The sequence below is a fragment of the Zalophus californianus genome, chromosome 1, assembly GCF_009762305.2.
Source record: "Zalophus californianus isolate mZalCal1 chromosome 1, mZalCal1.pri.v2, whole genome shotgun sequence".
NCBI classification, from domain to species: Eukaryota; Metazoa; Chordata; class Mammalia; order Carnivora; family Otariidae; genus Zalophus; species Zalophus californianus.
Window position 1 is genome coordinate 162,624,311 of NC_045595.1, and position 23,687 is coordinate 162,647,997.

Here is a 23,687-nt window from a genome sequence, read left to right on the forward strand (position 1 = left end):
CCCACTCCCCCTGCTTGTCTCTCTCTCTCTCTCTCTCTCTCTCTATTAAATAAATAAATAAAATCTTTAAATAAATAAATAAATAAATAAATAAAGCCAATGTATTTAAAAACAAAATAGAATCCCCAAACTTGCCTTAAGTTAGCTTTTCCTTTCTAGTTTTTTTTTTTTTTTTAAGCTAATGCTAAGCAAGGAGAAGCGTTTTAGCCCAAACATGGGAGAATAAGATTTATACTATCTATGAAACACAATGTTTGCTTAAAACCTAGATACCCTAAGCCAGGAAACTTATTTCAAACTAGTTTTTTCCCCCTAACACTTAACTTTCTCCCACTGCACAGAAATTCTGTGGTGACTATCTCATTCTTTCTTTTCATCTAAATATCTTCACTATTTTCATCCAAGTGGCTTACTATCAGCACTGCCTGCCTGGGGCACTTTGTGAGTTAGATGTGATTAGGAAACAGTCAGATGCTGCTGAGTGAAATGGGGGATGAGCCCAAAAAATGAGCCCAAGGCCTTAGAGGCCTGAGCAGTGACAAGGTGGTAATACCCTACTATCATGGAAAAGCTGAATGTCCAGGTGGTATGAGTGAGAAGGTAGCTAAACACTTTGTTCTAGTTGGCAGAGATCCAGTTTGTGCTCTTTTCTTTTACATGGAGTGTTACATGGAATAAACCAGAAAAAAAACAGTTGAGCAGACAGAATTTGTGAATCATCCAAATATACACAGGTCAAACCTATGGTCTAGATGAGAGAGGTCATCTGAGAATAAGGAGAACAGGGGCTCCAGGACTGAAATCTCAGGGCACCCTCACAGCCTGATCTCTCAACAGTTCCTTCAGCTCAGCACTATGAGAAGAATAAGCAAAGAAGCCTGAGAGATCATTACCCTGACCCATGACTGCCACTGTGGAGTATTTTCAGGACTTGGTGTGACCTGTTGTCAGGACCTGCCAATCCTAAGTTTCCCACTGCCTATGCAACATGCTACAGCCTGCCTATAGTGTATTGTTCTACGACTTTTCCTTACATTTACAATCCCCCATTATTTCAAAAGATCGCCAAAAACAAAACAAAACAAAAAACTGCATAGCAAAAAAAAAAAAAAAAAATCTCCACACACCGAACCATATTTCACTCACGGAATTATGTTCCCTTGGCCAGATCATATCCATATATATATATATATATATACATATATATATATATATATATATATGGGGCTCTAACTCACAATCCAGAGATCAAGAGTTGCATGCTCTACCAACTGATCCAGCCAGACATCCCTCTCCTATTTTCTATTAGAACTGGTTTAAAAGTGAAAGATACACTGCTTTGGTAGGTGACAGAAATGACAAATTCATCAGGATGGGGCCAACCCTATCTGAAAATCCAACATCACTTTCCAGCCTCCTCACCCCAGAAATGTAAGTGGTTCAGTTCAAAATAATTTAGGCAATGTCAGCAACCAAAATAATACCAGGTTTGCTTATTTCTTCAGGGTTGGGGTGGTGGGGAGAGAGTACATTCAAATATAAAGTGTAGTTGTATTTACTCTAAGACATTTGTTTAATCAGAACTTGTTAGGGGCCTCAAAAAGTTTCCACAATGCAGCTTCCTTTTGAATCAATCACTTTCAACCCAGACAACAAAACACAATAACATAACTTTTAAAAATGCAGATGCACAGCCACTTCTGACCCTAAACCAGTTAAGTGAGAATATTCTGTAGTGTTGATGTCAGGCATCCATAATACTGAATGCTTCCCGGGTGATTCCAAGGTGCATCCAGGTATGAGAACAACTATGGAGATATCTATATATCTCCATATATATATATATATATGGACTGAACGATGTGTCTATACACACACACACACACACACACACACACTCACTTTAAAAAATATTTTAATTTTTTAAGTAATCTCTACACCCATTGTGGGGGTCCAATTCACAACACCCCAAGATCAAGATCCCATGCTCTACTGACTGAGCCAGCCAGGTACTCCTTTTTTTTTTTTAATTTCTTAAATTTTTTTATTTTTTTAGGACTGAGTGATATAAATTAAGCATTAAAAACTGATAGCACTTGTGAGCTTAAGTGGTTAAAGCACCAGGCTAAAATGCTCACAGGTAACAATGAATCAGACCAGTTAGACTTACTCTCTTTTATACCACAACTGCACCTCTACCCTGACAGGCATCTTACCAGTTTATTCCATATATATGAATGGATCTGTGTGAAAAAGGAATTGGAAGAAAGTTTCTCACCACAAGCAATGAGCGCTGTTTTCAAATTCATGAGGCAGCAATGAGGAGATACTGTGGTGTGTGTCAGTCATGCTCTATCCCATGTCCTCTCCCATGTCTTTCAGCTTAAAACACATTTTGCAACATAGCTATTATTAAGGATGCATTCGGTGGCTACAAGAGTAGACAGGCAGAATTTCTCTACATGCCCGGTAGGGTACAATCAGATATATGCTATGATTACTATTTAAATAGATAAAATATATTAGACACTAAACGGTATGTTTGTAGAAAAAAAATGTAGCTCACGCCCAAAGTTAATAACATTGGTTATTGTCTTTAACATTCCAATGAGCAGTGTGAATGGGTGGTGGGCAGGATAGGTGGAGGTAGTAGGAGAGGGGTATTACCCTCTGTGAAACCGCCTCATTTGATAGTTTGACAATTTGTCACTTGGCAATTAATAAACTAATTCTGTTTTTTTTAAACATCATTCCATAATGACGCTCATTGTCATGTGCGTAATTAGTACTAACCTGGGGACTACTACCCTTCACGATTTTTTGGTATCTTTGTCCCTATATTAACAGTTGGTCCTTATATGTAGAAATTAGTAGGGATTTATATATTCGTAGATCCTGGACAGTTTTCAATTGAACAGGTATAAAAGTAGTCTGTTTTTGTTTCATTTTGGTTTTGGTTTGTTTCCTCCTCATTAGCAATTAATTTGTAATACAGCTTCCTTTGTGAAGAGGAGGTGCTAAGGGACAAGACTACTGACTAACTGGAAAATTTAACTACTCAGTTCATCCAAAACACACAGCCTCAGCTCTGCAAGTTCAGTACAAAGAGACCCACATCTTATCAGGGGAAAAACTGCTGAACTATTCTAGAAGTTGCAGGCTTCCCTGAGTGCAGATCAAACATTTAAAAAGTAAACACTTCACAATTATAAAGAAATCAAAACACTTCTTTCAAGTGGGAAAGATCAAGGAAGTAAAATTGCTGTTTTTGAGGAACACAGTGGTTTCCTATCTAGAAGTCTTCTATACAAAAAGATAACTTTCCTCAGGTACTGATACCTGTTATAAGTGTTTCTTATTTCTCAATTTTTTTAAGTTTCCATTTTACTTTAATCCTGGAAAACAAACCCTGATGCTTAGATTTCAGTGCAAAACAATGTAAACTACACATCTGGACCAAAGGAATGCCAATATTAAGTATAAAAAAAATCAGTGATGACAACTCTTTTATGCCACATCTACTTTTGTTTTGGGCTCAATTTCAAAATGCCTCCTAACGTTCTGTGAATTTTATTAATTATGTCATAGCGTTCACGGAGATAACTGTAGTTTGTTAACCTAAATGGAAATAACCTCAATGAATCCTAAAACAAGAAGTCTCCTCATTTAAAATAGTACATGTAGGAAAGAGATTAGAAAAGAAGTATTTAATCTGTCTCAACCTCTTTGTTTACTGAAGGGCTTTCAAATGACTAGTTTTGTTATTTTGACAGCAGAGTTGTAAGATATTTTATTTATATTTTATTTATGTAAGATTTTATTTTATTATGTAATATATTTTATTTTCATTCCAATGTAAGAAAAAGAAGAAAGCAACACCAACACTTTATTTGTACATGCACACAATTATTCATAATCAACAACTATTTGATTTAACATCTTTGCTAAAAAATATGGAGCCCTATATATCTTTCTGTACTGTCTGAAATTGTTACAGTGAGCACCTACATCTTCAATATAATCTTTTAAAATATGGAGCCCTCCAGTGGCCAAATATTTATATATTACCATTTAAAGAACAACATCTGAGTCCTCTTCATGCTTCCTTTTTCACAACATTCTTGTTACATGTCATTTTTAAAATAATTTAATAAGGGTCCTCTTCAAAATAAGCCATACTTATATCATTATCAACAGTAAGATACAGTCTACTTGGAAAAGGAAAAAATATCTTGCATCTGCTTAACCTTGGAGAAAGTAGAAGTTAAATGATAATCACACACACAGAAAATGCATGTATCAGACTTGAAATACAATCATCTTCCTCAATGATCATGTGCTAGGTGGTAATTAAATGAGTTCACTGTGGGTCAAAATGGTTGCTTATAGCATTTATCAATATTCTGGCCTCACAGAGTAATTGCTACTATCACTTGATACTTAGTGAAAACCAACATAGCTTCTAAATAAGCGAACAATTACAAGAACAACCAAGACGTTCCTTATCAGTGTGCATCTCTTTTCCACAGAGACATGGACACCTTCCTCTGTATTGGGGAAACAACTAAAAACTGATTTCTACTGACCAACAGTGAAAAACACAGTAATCAAACAGGTATTGCATGGAGCACCTACAGGCATCCAAAAGCTTCCTTCGAATAATCTCATTTAAATGTTAAAGTATTCTTAGAAGATAGGGTGGTTGCCAGTCTCCATGATGGCCATCTCCTAGTAGCCCCCTGCCACACCGAATAGGGATGACGGGATGACCCGTGTGACCGTTAGGATATTGCAAAGATGAAAGAGAATTCTGAGGCTAGGTCATAAAAGACACTGTCAATACTGCCTTGAGCTCTCTTCACCAGCTTGCTCTAAAGGAATGCCAGCTGCAAGATCATGAGGACCTCAAGGAGTCATATGCAAGGTCTAAGTGGCGAGGCACCCCATGAAACACAATCTTGCCAGGCATGTGAGAGAACCACCCTGCCGTGATACTTCAGCCCTGGTCAAGGCTTCACATGAATACAGGAGAAGCCAACATTTTGACTGCAGGCAGAGTCCCACAGCAAAGCCACTCCCAAATTCCTGACCCATGGAAACTGTGAGATTATAAATGTTGATTGTTTTAAATTTCATGACTGTTTGTTAACATTTCAATAAGGTAACTAATACAGATTGATACTACTGTCTCCATTTTACAGAAAAGCCTGAGAATGTAGAGGACTTTATCCGTAGGAAAAGGTGTTATTTTTCTTTTTATTGAACTATTCTACCTCTCTGCATTATTATTTGGCCATTTCCCCCAAAATATTTAACCTATAATCATCCAGATTTTCCAATCACCTATAGAGAACATTTCTTCTGGCTTTGCTTGTTAGATTAACATCCCTAAACTTAAAAAAACAATTATTACTTCTTGACAAAAAGTAACAGTATTATCAATTATATATGTAACCTATTTCTCAGCTTGTATTCCAAATACCTAATATGACTGACACATAAGTGAAAAAAATCCCCTTAGCTTGTAACCTGTCTTTGTAGCTCAAGAAGGCTGCTAACATAGCAAATAAAATTTGATTTATCTGGATGCACAGTTGTACATAGTGGATAAAAAGCAGTTACTATATGCCAGGAGCTACTCTAAATGCTTTATGCTTTATGTTAACCATTTAATCCTCATAGCAACCTTATGAAGTAAGTTCTATTATCCCCATTTTACAGACATATAGAAGAAGGTTAAGGAAAGGTAAGGGAACTTTGTTGAGGTCACATATAAACAGGGGCAGAGCCAAAACTTAACCCCAGCAGTCTGGTTTCTGAGCTTACGCTCTTCACCAAGAGCCTATATGGCTCTCCTAATCTCTAATCTATTTATTTCATAAAGTTCTATGGGTAAGAGAAACACCATATGCTCTGGAATTAGAATATCTGAGTTCTAAAGCCCCTTATATCTGCATGATTTAACCTTTTAAATCTGTTCTTTTTAATCTGTGAGATGGGAATAATAAAGGCATTTTTATTTTTAGGAATATTAAGAGAAAAATTGAATAAAAAACACCCCACAGTCAGGTTTTTATTAAAGCCAATGAAGCTAAAGCCTTAGGGCCCTTCACTTTCACAGCCCCATCCAAAACACTGTGCCAAATTTTGTATTCATAACTTGTATTCCTTTCCTTAAAGAGGCCTTCCAAATTGTATGACCTTCAGACTCCACAAAACCTAGATCTACCTCTTCTCTTCCCATTAATTATTTCAAGCCCAATAGATAAGCAAGCCTAATGGATTCCAGTCTGGGTCAGCAGGAGTAAATATACTCCACCGTGTCGGTCTCACTAAATGTAGCTATAAAACTTGGGACTGGATGTATGCTGCAGCTACTTAAGCAGCAAAGAAATAGGGGAGGAACAGTAAATTACAAAGTACCATTTTCTCCATTCTCTCAGGTGTTGGGCCCCAAGCATTTCTGTGATTGAACAGGGAGGCAGCAAACACAGAAGCCCATAGAAACAAAAACTCTGGGCAAGGGGAACTCTCATTTCTGACTGGAGGAACACTGGTCCCAAGAATGGGACCTGTTGCTTGTGTTCTCACTTTATCCTCCCACCACTTATTCCCAGACATGGGCACAATCATGGGCATTGCACAGGAAAGCTCAGTAACTAAAGCCCCAGCCTCCCAACCAGAGAACCAAAACAAAAGTGGGAGATGGCAGAGAGGAGTTCTTTAAAAGAACTCTTGGTCTCCCCCTAAACTACACATGCGTGGATCTGACCCTAAACAGCACACACAGACATTTAGAACTGAACTAACTACGGATAGAGCACTGTTCATTTCTCAGATTAGCCACCGGGTGGCAAATAAGGACAAATCCAAAGAACACTGAAAAGGCTTTGAAAACTCAACTGACATTCACAGAGGGCTGGCTGGAATTTTACTCCTGAACTTAACTGAATCAATTGCCTATTAAAACCAAAATATCAAGGTTTTCCATAGAATTTTTAAAAGACCTAGTGTCTCATAATAATCAAAATGTTTATGACAAAATCCAAAATTAGTCAGCATATGAACAAATAGGGAAAATCTCAACTGGCATAGAAAAAGACAGCAGACAACAACTTTGGAATGATGCAGATGTTAGAATTACCTGACGAAACTTTTAAAGAAGCTTTATAAAAATGCTCCAACAAGTAAAGGCAAACACTCTTGAAAAGGATGGAAAGACAGGACTTGGAGGGGGGATATAAAATGGTACAGCTGCTCTAGGAAACAGTTTGGACATTTCTTATATAAACATGCACTTATAATATAACCATGCAATCCCACTCCAATCAAAACTTATACTCACACACAGAGGTCTGTAAATGAATGTTTACAGTGGCTTTATTTGTAACTGCTATAAATTGGAAACAACCCAATGGGCAAATAAATAAACTGTAATACACACACATATATATAATGGGACACCACTCAGCAAAAAAACAAAACAGAACAATGGGCTACAATTTGTATAAATATCAGGAATTAGAGAAAGTGAGAAAAGCCAGTCTCAAAAGGTTACACACCATATGATTCCATTTATACTAAATGTACCCAATGACAAAACTATAGTAATGAATAAAGGAATAGTGGTTGCCAGGGTTTGGGTTGGGAGGAGGATATGATTCCAAATAAACAGCATAAGGGAATTTTTTAAGGTGATGAAGCTTTCTAAATTTTAACACTGAACTGTATACAAAATCTATTCATGTTTTTAAATTCATGGGACTGTGCAAAAAGCCAATTTTACTTCCAGTTAATCTAAAAAGTAAAAAAAATTTAAAACCCAAAGTTTAAAAAAAAGAGAGAAAAAAAATTGTTGGTGTATTTATGATTAAAAGCATTTATAAGAGATAAGTTTTATCAATTTACTGATTTGAAAGGGTATTTGGCCCATTGCACTAAAGGTGAGTGAAATCACCTAAACCACATCAGAACTGAAAATGACTTACAAAGGTGTAATCCTACCCAATATGCTTCCTGCTCTACTGCATATACAAAACCAAGACTAAAATAGCACATGGAAAGAAAATCAAAGAACACTGTGTCACTGTCAGTCATCAGGCAGCAACTCAGGTCTTCAAGCTGAACAATATCTAAATTACCAGAGAGAAGAATCGCTCTGTCTTTGGAAGACCCAATCCAATGTTAATAATTCTCCTTGAGGGGCGCCTGGGTGGCCCAGTCGATTAACTGTCTGCCTTCAGCTCAAGTCATGATCCCAAGGTCCTGGGATCGAGCCCCACATCGGGCTCTCTGCTCAGCGGGGAGCTGGCTTCTCCCTCTCCCTCTGCCTGCCGCTCCCCTTGCTTGTGCTCTCTCTCTCACTGTCAAATAAATAAATAAAATCTTTAAAAATAATAATAATAATAATTCTCTTTGAAATTCTAGGGTATGTTCTCTATAAAATCATCTATAACATCATCTATGGAGTGTTTATTTTTTGCCACGATGAAAAGCAAGTGAAGGAATTCCACTTCCAGATGGTACATACATACTTGTCCCTAATGCTCTCACTAAGAACAACTAAAAGCACAGGACACTATATATAAAACAATTGTAAAACTCTGAAAAATAGAATAAAGGCAAACCAGGCAGGGACTTACCATCCAAGGAACAATGCTGTGGTGAACTCCCTGGATTTTCTTTTTGCCCCACATATCCTAGACTTGGAACTAAAGAAGCCATCAACCTAGAAATGCCAATAGGACACAGACAAAAGTCCCAACAAAAGTCAGCTCTCTCTAGCCAAAGCATCAGAAAATGGGCAGCCTGGGAAGACAGAAAATTTTTAGACAATAGCTGCCCTCCACCTGCCAAAAAATGACCCAAGAAACTGGCCTCACACACCAGCAATGCCAGCTAAGGCTGAGTGAAAAACCTGAACTTCCACCCTCACCAGGCTGTAAAGATGAACCACACCCCCCACAATAAAGTGGGATCAGAGGAGGACAAGTAGGGAGAGTTAGTAGACACTGTGCAGACACAGAACTTCCATCCCCCACCTAGCAGTGAAAACGTTTCCCTTTCTCCCCCGACGTGGGTGGTATCAGAGAAGAGCTAGTGGAATATCAGGATTTGACCACTGTAACAAGGCTACTCCACCACTCCAGCTCTTGGTTATTGGTGGAGGCCACGTGTAAAGCAGTAATGAGACACTCCTGTCCCTTCAAGCTAGGGTGGTAATGGCACGGGCCTTTGGTGGGGGAGAGACATGACACAACTCCCATCTCTGCCTGAAATACCAAGGAGCCCCTTCCTCCCTCGGGTGTCAGTGGAGGCCAAGTGGGCAACAACCTAGACTTCTGTTCCCATCTGCCAGCAATAAAATGGTCCCATCCCTTCCCCTGCTACAGCACTGTCAGAGGAAGTCAGCTAAAACAGGTTAATAAGATCCATAGTTTCACAACACAATGCCAAAAATATCCAGGTTTCAATCAAAAGTAACTTCTCATATCAAAACCAGGAATATCTCAACTTGAATGAAAAAAGACAATCAATAGATGGTAAATAAAAGAGAAAAGGTTAGAATTATCTGACAAAGATTTTAAAGCACCCTTATAAAAACGCTTCAATGAACAGCTGCAAACATGCCTGAAACAAATGAAAACAAAATATCTCAGCAAAGAAACAGAAGATATAAAAGAGAACCAAGTGGAAATTTTGGCACTGAAAAACCAAATAACCAAAATTAAAAACTTAATGAATGAGCTCAACAGCAGACAGAGGGGGAAAAGGAAGGAATAAATGAACTAGAAGAGAAAACTGAACAGAAATCATCCAATTTGAACAAAAGAAAGAAATTTTCTGAAAAAATTAAACAGAGCTCAGGGATCTACAGAATAATAACCAAAGATCTGGGCACCTGGGTGGCTCAGTCGGTTAAGCGACTGCCTTCGGCTCAGGTCATGATCCTGGAGTCCCGGGATCGAGTCCCGCATCGGGCTCCCTGCTCAGCAGGGAGTCTGCTTCTCCCTCTGACCCTCTTCCCTCTCGTGCTATCTCTCATTCTCTCTCTCTCAAATAAAAAATAAAATCTTTAAAAATAATAATAATAATAATAATAATAACCAAAGATCTAAATATGTCATTGCAATTCAACAAAAAAGGGTAGGGCAATTCAACAAAAAAGTACTCAAATAATGGATAAAAACTTTCCAAATTTGGCAAAAGATATGTACCAAGCAAGACAGGTCATGGTCAAACTTCTGAAAAGCAATTATCTCCTCCTCACCTCCATCCCAAATCCTGAACACAGCGAGAGAGAAAAGAGACCTTACCTACATGAGGAAAAGCAATTGAAATCACAGCAGATTTCTCATCAGAAACCATGAGAGCAGAAGACAGTGGCACATTTCTCAAGTGCTGAAAGAAAAGAACCATCAACCCAAAATCCTATACCCAGTGAAAATCTTTCAGGAAGGAAAAGGAAATAGAATACATTATCACATGAAGAAAAACTCGAATTTTCAACAGCTATCTAAAAAAATTAGTAGCTAAAGAAGCTCAATAAACAAAAAGGAAAAAAACAAGAACCTTGGAAAATCAGAAAGAAAAAACATGATAAAGATATGGTAAATACAAAAGGCTTTCCTTCACCTCAAGTTATCTATACTATGTTTGATGGTTGAAACAAATATAACAGTGTCTGATGTTTTTAAATGTATGTAAATGTGTGTAAAGTATTTAAGACAATTGTATTGTAGATGGAGGAAGTAAAGGGACATAAAAGGGAGGTAAATGCACTAAATAAAAGGACAAATTGGCAGTGGATTAAAAAACATGATCTAACTATATGCTGTCAATAAGAAACCCACTTCAAAAATAAGGTAGTTTGAAAGTAAAAAAAAAAAAAAAGAAAGAAAATGGTGGGTGCCTGGGTGGTTTAGTTGGTTGAGGGTCAGACTCTTGATTTCAGCTCAAGTCATGATCTCAGGATCATTGAGATTGAGTCCAGAGTCAGGCTCTGCACTCAGTGTGGAGTCTGCTTGTCTCTCTCCCTCTGCTCCGACCCCTGCTCATGCACACCCTCTCTCTCTCAAATAAATAAATAAGTAAAATCTTTTAAAAAATGAAAATGGCATATCATACAAACAGTAATCAAAATAAAGCAAGAGTTCTGAGCAAAGAAAATTACCAGACACAGAGAGAGACATTACATCATGATTAAGGGGCCATACCACCAAGAAGATACAGAAACCCCAATGTGTATTTACTAATAACATCTGTAAAATATGTAAAGTAAAAACTTACAGATGAAATGAGACATAGATAAACCCACAATGAGAGTGAAAGACATTAACAATCCTCTCAGCAACTGATGAAATGATTAGAGAAAAAAATCAGAAAGGATATACAAGAACTCAACAACATCACCAACAGGATCCAACCAACATTTACAGAACATGTGATCCAACAACAGAAGAATACACATTCTTTTTCAAGAGTCCATGGAATAATACATACCAAGAAAGCCTATATGGTAGGCTATAAAACAAGTTCATCAACAAATTTTTTAAAAATTGAAATCTTAAAGAATGTGTTCTCTGATCACAGTGGAGTCAAATTTAAAATCATTAACAGAAAGATAGGAAAAATCCCTAACACTTAAAAACTAAACAATATATTTATAAATAATCCATGGATCAAAAGTCTCAAGGGAATTTATTTTTTTTTTTTACACTGAACTGAGTAAAAATGAAAATACAGCTTATCAAAATTTGGGGGACACAGCAGAAGTAGTACTTAGAGGGGAATCTGTAGCACTAAATCCTTTCTTTTTGAAAAAGGAAATCTCACAAATCAACAATTTAAACTCTCAGCTAGTGAATAGAAAAAAAAAGGCACAATAAACCCATATAAGCAGAAATTAAATCGATGAAATTGAAAACAGAAAAATGATTTTGGTATTACTCTGACACCAAAACCAGACAAAGATAGTACCAAAATAGAAAGCTACACACCAATATCTCTCACTAGTACAAGTGCAAGAATGTCTAATAAAATTGGCGAAAGGATTCAGCAATGTAAAGAATTTTACAACATAACCAGGGATTTATTTCAGGAATGCAAGGATGGTTTAATATTCAAAAATTAATGAATGCAATCCACCATATTAACAGGTAACAGAAGAAAAATTATATGATCATATCCACTGATTCAGAAAAAGTAACAAAATTCAACATCTATTCATGATAAAAAGTTTCAGTAAGAGGAATTGAGGGGATTTCTTCACCTTGATAAAGAGCATCTAAAAACAACTTACAGCTTAAATAGTACCAGTGAAGTATTGAATGCCTTTTTCCTAACATCAAGAACAAAGCAGGATGTCCACTCTCATTTACTGTTATTAGTACTGCAATAGTTCTGGACGGGAACTGAACATTCTAGTTCTGGAAGTTTTATCAATGGCAGTAAGTCAAGGAAGAAAAATAAAAGGCAAATAGATCTGAAAAGAGGAAATAAAACTATTCCTATTTGCAGATGCCATGACTGTCTATGTAGAAAATCCAAAGGAATCCACAAAACAACTTCTAAAATGACTAAGTTTATAAGGTCAAAAGATACAGGTTAAACATGCAAAAATCAATTATATCTTTATATATAAATAACAAACATGTGGACATCAAAATTTGTATACACTAGAAACAAATGTGTAGACACCAAAATTAAGAATACAGTACCACGGGCATGCCTGCATGGCTCAGTCAGTAAGCATCTGACTTTTGAATTCAGCTCAGGTCATGGTCTCAGGGTTGTGAGATCGAGCCCTACATCGGTCTCCATGCTGGGTGTGGAGCCTGCTTAAGATTCTCTTCTTTCCCTCCCTGCCCTTCCCCCCCAAAAGAATGCAGTATCACTTACAATCTTTTTTGAATGAAATAATTTGTAAAACTAATAAAACATGTCCAACACATGTATGCTGACTAAATGTAGATGAAAAAATTCAAAGATGTAAATAAATAAGGAAACTTACTGTGTTCAAGAACTAGAACACTAAACATAATAAAGATGTCAATTCTCCTCAAACTGATGCATAGATTTCACACAATTTCTAAAAATTCCCAGCAAAATTTTTGTAGGTATAATAGATATAAACAAGTTTATTCTCAATTTTATATAAAAAGGCAAAGGAACTAGAACAGCTAAAATAATTCTGAAAAAGAATGAAGTATAAGGAATCAATCTACCTGATTTCAAGATTTACTACAGCTACAGCAGTTAATCAAGAATGTAGGATATTGGTGGAGAAAATGAAAGAGAAAGCAAATCCAGAAATAAATCTATATATACAGGCCATCTTATTTTGACCAAGACACAAAAGCAACTCCTTGAGGGTTGAACATCCACAAAGAAAAAGGACTTCAACATAAGACACATCTTACAAAAATTAACTCACAACGAATGATGGACTTAAATGTAAAACACAAAACTATAAAACTTTTAGAAAAAACTTTAGAAAAAAGATACGAGAAGTTAGAAAAAAGATAAGAGAAAATCTTTAGAATCTAGGGCCAGAAAAGAGTTCATGGCTTGGAGCTGATAGCAAAAACACAATCCATAAAAGACAAAATTGATAAAATGAACTCTACCAAAATTCAAAACTTTTGCTCTGCCAAAGACCCTATGAAGATAAAAAAAATAAGCTACAGATTGAGAGAAAATACATGCCAACCACGTAACTGACAAAAAACTAGCATCTAGAATATATAAAGAACTCTCAAAACACAATCCAATTAGAAAATGGGAAAATACATGAAAAGTCATTTTACCAAAGAATATATATATAAATGGCAAGTAAATGCACAAAAAGGTATTCAATATTAGTCATCAAAGAAATGCAAATTCAAAGTATGTGAGATTATCACTATACATCTATTGAAACAGCTTTAAAAAAAGTGACAACACCAAATGCTGGTGAAGTTACAGAGTAACCATATCATTCATATGTTGCTGATAGGGATGAAAATAATGACATTCTGGGAAAACATTTGGCTGTTTCTTTTAAAAACTAAACACACAATGCATCATATAGCCTGGCAATTGCATTCCTGGGCATTTATCCAAGAGGAACAAAAACTTATTCATACAAAAACATATACAAGAATGTTCACAGCAGCTTTATTCATAATACCCCCAAACTGGAAACAACCCAGATATCTTTCAACAGGTGAGTGGTCAAATAAGCTGTAATATTCTCCACACCGCAGAATATTATTTGGTAATAAAAAAAGAAGTAATGATACAACTTGCATGAATCTCTGGAGAATTTTGTTGAGTGTAAAAAAAAAGAATCTCAAAAGACTACATATTATATGACTTTATTTCTGTCACATTCTTAAAATGACAAAATTAGAGACATGGAAAACAGATTTGTGATTGCAACAGTTATAAAGGGGGTGGGACTGTAAAAACAGCAACATGAGGGATCCTTGAGATGAAAAAAATGTTCTGCGTATGGCCGTACATGTCAATACTCTGATTATGATATTTACCACAGTTTTCAAGATCACTTGGGGAACACAGGGAAGGGGTCTGTATTATTTCTGATAACTGCATAGAAATTCACAATTATCTCAAAATAAAAAGTCTGGCTAACAAATTAAGCAATGCTGATAAAATGATAACAACAATAACAGCAACAACCAAAGAGCAGGTGCATAATATGTGCTTCCCCTGCCTGTTCTCACTCCTTGGGTAGATTGTCACCTCTGCAGTGCCTTGGGTTAGGGTTACCAAGTCAGGTTATATTCTCACTCCATACACTGACCTCATTCATTCTGGAGGCTTCAATTACCATATGCCAATGACTGCCAAATTTGTATCTCAAGCCAATTCCTCTCTTCTGAAGTCCAGACGCATTTTACAGATAAATGAATATCTCATCTAGGTATTCTACAGGCACTTCAATTTCAACATGTGTACATTTAAACACATCATCTTTTCCCTAACCCCCCAAATCTGCTTCTCTCAGGCCTTCCCTGTTTTGGGAGTTGTCATTGTATTGTCCAAGGCACCCGGATGCTAACACTGAGTGGTTTCCTCTGTCTCACGTACACAACCAGCCAATCAAAAACACCATTAATTCAGGTTTCTAAATACATGGTCAATCGGTCCAATTCTTCCCCATCCCACTGCCACCACCTGGCTTAAGCTACCACTATAATAATCTCTTGAATGATTTCTACATCCCCATTTGTGTGTTCCTTAAAAGCGTCCCTCCTGAAGCAACCAGACTGATCTTTACAAAATGCAAATTCAAACACCTTACTCTCTAGCTCAAAATTTCCCAAGTTACCCACTGTGCTTGCCATAGTTTCATCAAAGTACACAAAATTCCACATATTCTGATTTCCACCTGCATAATACCACCCTTTCGCCTCTTTACGAAACTCTAGCCATATTAGATTCTTCTAATTTCTCCTAGGCATCCTGCTCATCCTCACTTCAGAGCTTCTGCACTTCCTCCTACCACTCCTAGCCCAATCCACCTAATATCTACTCATAAGCTCTTATAGCACTTTCTCCAAGATGGGTTTTGCTGAGCTCTCAGATGAGGGAACGTCCTTGTTAAACAATGAAAGGGACACCTACACAACTTCAAATAAATCTCACTGAGTGTCTTAATAAAAATAGTCAAATAATTCTAAGATTCATATGAAGATAATACCTAAAAGTATAAATCAATACATTTCAAGACAGAAGTCCTACATATTTGGTTTGGTGATTTAGGTTAATTTGGGCCTACTTGATAAGACACTTGACATTCATTTTCTTTGGAACTTTTTTTTTCCTTTACAGCTTTTTAAATATAAGTATAATAATAATTCTCCTAGTAAGAGGCTTTGTCATTCACAAACTAGGACTGCGACCTTGAATTTGCAGCCTCTAGAACTGTGAGAAAAGAATGTTCGGGGCTTATAAGCCATGCAGTCTGTGATTTTTGTCATAGCAGCCTTAACTGACTAAGACAGAAAACTGCTACCAAGAGTGTGGTTCTGCCACAACAAATACCTACAAATGCTAAGTAGCTCTGGAACTGGGTAACGGGCAGAGGCTGTAAGAGTTCTTAAGTGCATGCTAGAGAAAGCCTACCTTACTGGGAACAGACCATTAAAAGCAACTCTGGTGAGGGCTCAGAAGGAGACCAGAAGAGACAGAGAGCGACCTTCAGATGTCCTAGAGAAGACCTAAGTGGTCTTGAACAGAATATTTATGGAAATCGGGACAGTCAAGGCCATTCTGATGAGGTCTTAGATGGAAATCGGGTACGTGTTATTGGAAACTGGAGGAAAGGCCATCCTTGCTATAAATTAGTAAAGGATGCAGCTGAATTATGCTCATGTCCCAGTATTTTATGGAAAACAGAACTGTGAGCAATGAAATTGGACATTTGGCTAAACATTTTCTAAGCAAAGTGTTGAAGGTGCAGCTTGGATTCTCTTGAATGCTTAAAGTGCAAGTAGAAAGAAATGACTTGACAGAATCTGTAATCAAAAGGGAAGCATAAGTTTAAAATTTGGAAAAGTCTCAGTTTAACCGTATTACAAAAAAATGAGCAAGCATATTTTGAAGACCATGGAGGCTGGGGCCAAGAGACCTTCTGATAAGGAGATCAGGATGGGTGTGAACCAAGGATTTTATCAGCCATCCCCGAGAGGGAAAATAGCAATTTGAACTAAAGAAGAAGACAGTAATGAATGAAGATTGGTTGTCAGACTTCTTAGCATTTACAGGAGGGGAAAGCTATACTGCTTCAAATGTGCAACATTTTTCAAGACAAGGAAAGAACTCTAAAGGCAATTCAGAGATTATCAGGGTTTCTTCCTTGGTTTCAAAAGGGGGAGTATATCACCTGGGTTTCAACAAGCCAGAGGACCCCCACCCAAAGCAGGGTACCTGGACTCACCCCTCACAGAGCCCGGGGAAGTAGCTAACTCCATTTAGATTTCAAAGGTAGAGCCACCTGGAGCAAGGATGGACGCAGAGGACATAGTAAGGACAAGTCTTCCACAGAGAACCCTACCAGGGCAAAGCTCAGCAGAGATGTGGGGGGTGGGGCTGCAGGCACCCCACAACCGCATAGAGACACAGGCATACCACTCCAGCCTGGGAGAGATGCTGTGTAGGCTGTGTCCAGCAAAGTCTCGGGGGCAGGGATACTCTAGTGTGTCTGGAAGGTGGGACCCCTGCCCCAGTGGGCCTGGCGGGCAGAGCATCAAATTAAGATTATTCTCGAGTCTTGATTTGATGTTGTTTGTCCTGTTGGGTTTTGACTTGCCTGGGACCTATCACCCCTTTCTTTCCTATTTCTCTGTGTTGGAATGGGAGTGTTTAACTCTTTGCCTGTACGACCATTACATTCTGGAAGCACATAACCTGTTTGAATTCACAGGTTCACAACTGGAGAGGAATTTGTCTCAGGATGAATCTTTGCTTGAATCTCACCGATATCTGACATAGATGATATTTAGATGAGACTTTGGGAATTGATGCTAGAACTAATAAGACTTTGGAGGCTACTGGAATGGTGTGAGTACATTTTGCATTTGAGGACATGAATTTTAAGGGGGCCAGGAGCAGAATGCTAAGGTCTGAATGTGTGTGTCCCCTCAAAATTCATGCGGAAATCCTAATGTCCCATGTGATGATATCAGAAGGTGGGACCTTTGGGGGATTGCTTAGGCCACAAAGGTGGAGCCCTCATGATTGTGATTAGTGTTCTTTAGAAGAGAGTTTCCCTGGCCCTGGTCCTGTGAAGAATGCAAGAAGCCTGCAGAGGGCCCTCACCTAGGCATGCTAGCACCCTGATCTGACACTTCCAGCCTCCAGAGCTAAGACAAATACACTGTTATTTATAAGCAAAATCTGATGAGTGCACCCAGTCTTAGTAATTATAAAAATAATAACAAAGAAAAAAAACACATAGGAAAATGACTGTTGGGATATGTTGCACAAAAAGTAATTTGAGGGGCGCCTGGGTGGCTCAGTCAGTTGAGCATCCAACTCTTGGTTTCGGCTCAGGTCAAAGTCTCGATTTCTGTGCTCAGTGCAGTCTGCTTGAGATTCTATCTCTCCCTCTCCCTGCTCTCTAAAATAAATGAATAAATAAAATTTTTTTCTAATAAAAAAAGGTAATTTTTTTGAGGCGGGGTGCCTGGCTGGCTCAGTCCGTAGGGCATGCAACTCTTGATCCCAGGGGCATGAGTTCAAACCCCACAGTGGGTGTAGAGATTACTTTAAAAAAAAAAAAAAAAAAAAAAGCTTTTTTTTTTTTAAGTAATTTGTCTGAAGCTTTGGAAGACACGTCTATAAGTACTCTGTGAATAGTAATTTAGAGAGGTTAGGGTTTTACATCTTTACCTTTTAAAATTCTACAATAAAAAGTAATTATAGGGGCACCTGGGTGGCTCAGTCAGTTAAGCATCTGACTTCAGCTCAGGTCATGATCCCAGGGTCCTGGAACAGAGCCATGTGTGGGGCTCCCCACTCAGCAGGGAGTCTGCTTATCCCTCTGCCTCCTCCTCCCCCGTCCCTGCTCCTGCTCTTTTTCTCTCTCAAATAAATAAATAAATCTTTAAAAAAGAAGTAATTGTAACAAATCTGTATTTCCAATCTCATTTTTTCCTGATATCCCATCTTTGATTTCAAATTAAATATGGATACTTTGTACTGAGTAATACTCAAGAATTAACTGATTCCACTAGTAATCATACCTTCATCTACTTGTCATACTAGTTTTCAGCTGTATGCTTCTGTATGGCCCATATGTACCTGGTTCATCTTTCTGTGTACATTTAATCTTCATTTCCTGTTAAAACCATCTGGTTAAAAGCATCATTATGAAGCATAAAAATATTGAAGGTTCCCTAAGAATGGATTGCAGGATATGAGATAAGAAGAACAGCCAAGCAAAAGATACAACCACTATTAAATGAAGTAATGTAAAATATGCTTGCAGAACAGAAAACAGACACTTGGGACTGCTGTGAAAAAGAAGCAAGGATGCTCTAAAAGTGCAGCTTCACAGAGTATTAACTGTTCTTATTTTGTTGGCCTCAAGTTATTAATAAAACCATGGGTTTCTAAACTGTGAAGGAGGACATACAATCAAACCTATATTAACCAAAGGGGTGAAGGAGTAGCCTAGTCTGACTGACTAAATTTACTTATAAAGCCTTTTTGTTTCAACTACTGCTATTGAAACCCTTCCTAAAATGTATTAAAGTACACTTTCTTGCTTTATTAAGTACAGTATAGCAAACATAATTAAATCACTGGTGACGGCAGGTCCTACCATACACTAGGGTCAGCCTTGTTGTAAGCATCAGTTTTCACTGGACCCTAATGACCATGTGGACATTAGGGCTAAATGTATACAGACTGGCCCTAGGCTATTCATTCTTTGGAAAGCCCTCTTTTTTTTTTTCCACCAACTAAATTGTTTAGAATCAATTTTTTAAAGGGGAGGAAAGGAGCTCATTTTCCTGTAAGTCAAAGCAGGAAAAATAAACCTGGTTATCTGAGCTATTACTATATCACTAGAGCTCTTCTAAAGTAATAGATATTCTTGAAAAATCTGTTCCATTTCAACACTTTTAAGGAAATGATTGCCTACGGGCAAAGCTGGGGAAAAAGAAAGGTAAATCCAATTCCTATGTGGAGAAGAAAACAACACCGAAGAAAGCCATGCAGTACCCAGATATTTACTAAGTGTGTCTTATGTACTAGGTATGCTTGTGTATCACATATACTGCTAAGCACCACGGCTACAGAAGACTTTTCTGCCTGTGCCTCAGTTTCCTTATCTGCAAAATTCAAAGACTAGCCATATATATCTCTCCATTAATATACAAAAGCTTCCCATGCTGTGATTCATCATGAGCAAAGGGATATTACTCTAGCATCAACTGTGTGTGTGTGTGTGTGTGTGTGTGTGTGTGTGTGTGTGTGTGTGTGTGTTGCTGGGGGACAGGAGGTTAGGAGGAATAACTTTCCAAGAGGAGGTAGAATGCACAAACTCTTAGGAATACTATTCTCTGCAGTTAATTTAGGAATGCCAGCTAGTCACTTTACTTCTCTTTTTATTGCTTTTGGACAGAATACTAAATGAATAACAAATCAAGAGTTGATTGAGTTATATGTTAAGGGATTAAATATTAAACACCCCAAAAAGAGACAGTGAAGCACCCACAGAGGCTTGAATTCCTTTCGGTTTCCTTTCAAGTCTTATCCTAAATGACAAATGGCATCAGCATTTGTGGTCTGATCCAGACACTGGATTCAGCACGAGCAGAGCAGAGTTGGATTTGAGTTCTAAAGTCTTAACTGTAGCAAACTGTATGATCTTAGACAAGTCACCTACTCATCTGCAAAATATTTTCTTCTAGTTCTAGTTCTCACTAAACAAGAATGCCATGACAGATTCAACACATTTCCTCTGAAAATAAAGACATCGCTCAAATAGTTCAGAAGAGTGCCATGCATATAATATATTTTGATTTTGGAAAGGCATTTGACCAAGTATTGAATGCAAACATTAAAACAGACTGCATATTCAAATGGGTTCTTAACTTTGAAGAGCAAGCACTGAGTAATGAATCAGAAGGAATGCTAGAAAGACGGATTGAATTAACAAGATTAAATTTAACTGTGGATCCAAATGAATGGTCTAGATCACTCCTGAAAATTGCTGCTATACGCACAGAATAAACTTCTGGCGTTCAGTTTGAATACATCACTCTCCGTGTGTGGAAAAACTGATTCAGTGGGTTTTCCTCTTATGTTTCACAAGTATAAATGTAAACCCTGGCAACACAGTGAAGAAAAAAACAAACAAACAAACAAACAAAAAAACCACCCTACAAGGATGGAGTAAGAGAGACCTGACTTAAGTTCATGTGAAAAAGAACCAAGAGCTCGAGCTGACTCCGAGCTCAAAAGCTAACGTAATATTCGCCACGGATCGCAGAATTGCAGTGTCCAGCACAAGGGAGTCCCAGCCTAGCTTCCCTGCATTCTCTGCATCCTGTGCTGGGCACCACACGTCTAGAGCAATGGGCTCGGGCCCGAGAGCACCCTACGTTAAGGGTGAACCTGACAAACGAGAGCAATTCCATGACAGAAAGTGACCAGAAAGGGAAAGGACGGGGAAAACAAGTCCTGAAGGCTGGAGGAATGAGGACTAGATAGTCTGGAAAAGAGAAGTCTTGGGGGAGAGGTGAGTATCTGATGAGCAGCTAGTGACAAAGTGCAGACCTAAGAGGACACATACCAAAGTAGAACTGAACCCAAAACAGATTGGGCTGCTTCAGCACAGGGGACATTCAGGTAGTGACTGTTGTCACCTCTGGCTGCACCTCAGAAACACCTGGGAATGGTTTTAAATCTATCAAAGCCCAGGCCACACCCACAACCAATTAAATTAGCATCTCTGGGGGAGGGCGGGCAACGTTAGGTATTAAAAGCTCTCCAGGGGTTTCTAATGTGCAGCTACACTTGACAATGACCAAGGTTAATACAATCAGGGTGGCCACGTGTGTGGCGGGGGACAGAGGGGATTCCTTCTCAGAGGCCTTTTATTTCCCAGATCTTTTCTGTTCTGGAAACTCTTATACTTTTAACTTGTTTACAATATCCTCTATGATCATGAAGATTAGTGCTCTTGGCAAATATCTGAGAAGAAATCAAGTTTAAATGGCACAGTCTCTTAAAGGGAAGAATTCGGGTTGAGTTATAATAGCTAGCCTATTCTATTCAGGAGTATGGGCTTTCAACAATTTAAGCACTACTATCTTTGTAGAAAAGGACAACAGTACTGGCATCTTCATATAAAAATTTAACTCCAAAGTCTTGTAAAATAAATTTAAAGCACGGTAACATTCAAGACTTCTCACGTTTTTTCCATGATGAAATAATTCTTAAAATCAAGCATAAGCTCCTCTGTAGTTTGAATGGTCTCTGCCACTAGTAGCTTAGCCAATGTATGTGATAAAATGTTTTATTTTCCTACTTTAAATATTTTCCAAAACTTTTTAATAACAGAATAGCCTGGATTTTTCATAACAAATACATAGTTCTCCACATTTCCTTCAGTGTTGGTTATATTCGTAATCCTATTCTTCTGACCACTGAATAGAAATGTTCATACATATTTTACTAATCTCCTTTGAAAAGATACAGCCATATGTGTTCCAAAACCTCTGGCCACAATATAGGTCAGGCATCCACTGTAGTGGGTGGGGTTATGCTTCTAAATTTTAGTGACCCCTCCACATTTCTCCACTTAAACATAACACACCCTCTAAACTTTAAAACTTTCACTTTGGGTTATGGTGAATCATCAACCATTTCCTTTTACTTTTGTTATCTGCCAATGCAAACAGCTCCTAATGAATCTGAAGCTTCTTCTAGGCTACTGGAAGTCTCTCTCGTTAATCTTTGTCATGTGGTTCATAAATAATGAGAGCGGTATTAAAGATCATCATCTTGTTTACAGACAAGCACCACCAAAAGAGCCTGGAAGAATGCTGGGGGTTTGACTGGACGTATGCAGCCTGAACGAGCATTTCAGGAGTCCTGATGTGGGGACGGACGAAGCAAATTATTTAACATTTTACCAAAAGCTGCTAACTGTACCGCGTCTCAAGGAACGACTGCCCTTTCCATATCAAAACACTAGCAAATAACGGCCTTACAGACATCTGAGCAACTGCTGGGTGGACAGTTTGCACCACGACCAACAGTCACCTTTCCGTTTTTCAAGCACATACCTCTCACAGAAATGTTTTCAGTGCGGCAGTCTACAGAGCTGGTTATAACACCGACACGATGTAACAACAAAATTCATGATGATTTTGCTTTTTCAGTCTGCCCCTTTCTTTTTTATATATAAATATATACTCTTCCCTCCCTCTCCGTCCCCCAAAGAAAACCAAACCAACAATACTTCCACAAAACCTGACTCAGAGTTATGAATATAATGCTTTCCGTGAAAGCAGACCAGCTTTATAGGAGAACAGCTTTCATGAGAAGCAGGAAGCTGATCTGAGCAGCAGAGAGAGAGCAGGGATGGGGCGGAGCAGAAAGGAACTGAGCTGGGGGAGAGCGAAGCACAGACAGTCGGGCTGCTTCCAGTTACTTATTGACAGTTTCATCTGAGAGCACAGATTTATGAACAGGGTGAGCATCCGTCCCGCCGTACCTTTTCTTTCTTTTACGAATCTCTGTCAAGCTGGCAAACTATTACACAGGGGAAAGTGAGGCCTTACAGCCTCGCCAGAGCCCAGTTGCAGGGAAATGATGTAAGCTTCCCACCTCCCACCAGCCCCCGCTCTGCCAATCCACCTCTACTCTGACCTGTTAACATCCCCCTCCCTCCCCCAGTGCCACTGCCAGGGGGCCGCTGGGCCCCAGGCTTGCGTTGCCGCGTCCTACTGTGCAGCAGAAAGTATTTGCCAGAGGATAAGGAGTATTTTTGTTTTCAGAAAAGTCTTCAATGAAAAAGCAAATGCCTCCCTATTTAAAAAATAATGCTGAGTTGACAAAAAGCTAGTCAGTTCCCAGGAGAAATAATATTAAACGGGACTGAGGTGAGAAATGCAATTTAGCAAAAGGCACAGAAGGTGTGATGTAGCAAAGGGTGTAATAAT

At 38.2% G+C, this 23,687-nt stretch overlaps 1 protein-coding gene across 9 annotated transcripts in view; it reads right to left on the reverse strand.

Moving 5' to 3' along the window:
* Positions 1 to 23,687, reverse strand: part of BBX (BBX high mobility group box domain containing) — a 274,404-nt gene that overhangs the window by 178,111 nt on the left and 72,606 nt on the right. Inside the window, exon 1 of one of the 9 annotated variants that reach the window (XM_027582508.2) lies at positions 22,809 to 22,826. The exons of the other annotated variants lie outside the window; for them this stretch is intronic. The gene's annotated coding sequence lies outside the window, so the exon portion shown is untranslated. Of the gene's footprint in view, positions 1 to 22,808; positions 22,827 to 23,687 lie in introns of those variants that run through there. 9 annotated transcript variants of the gene reach the window in all.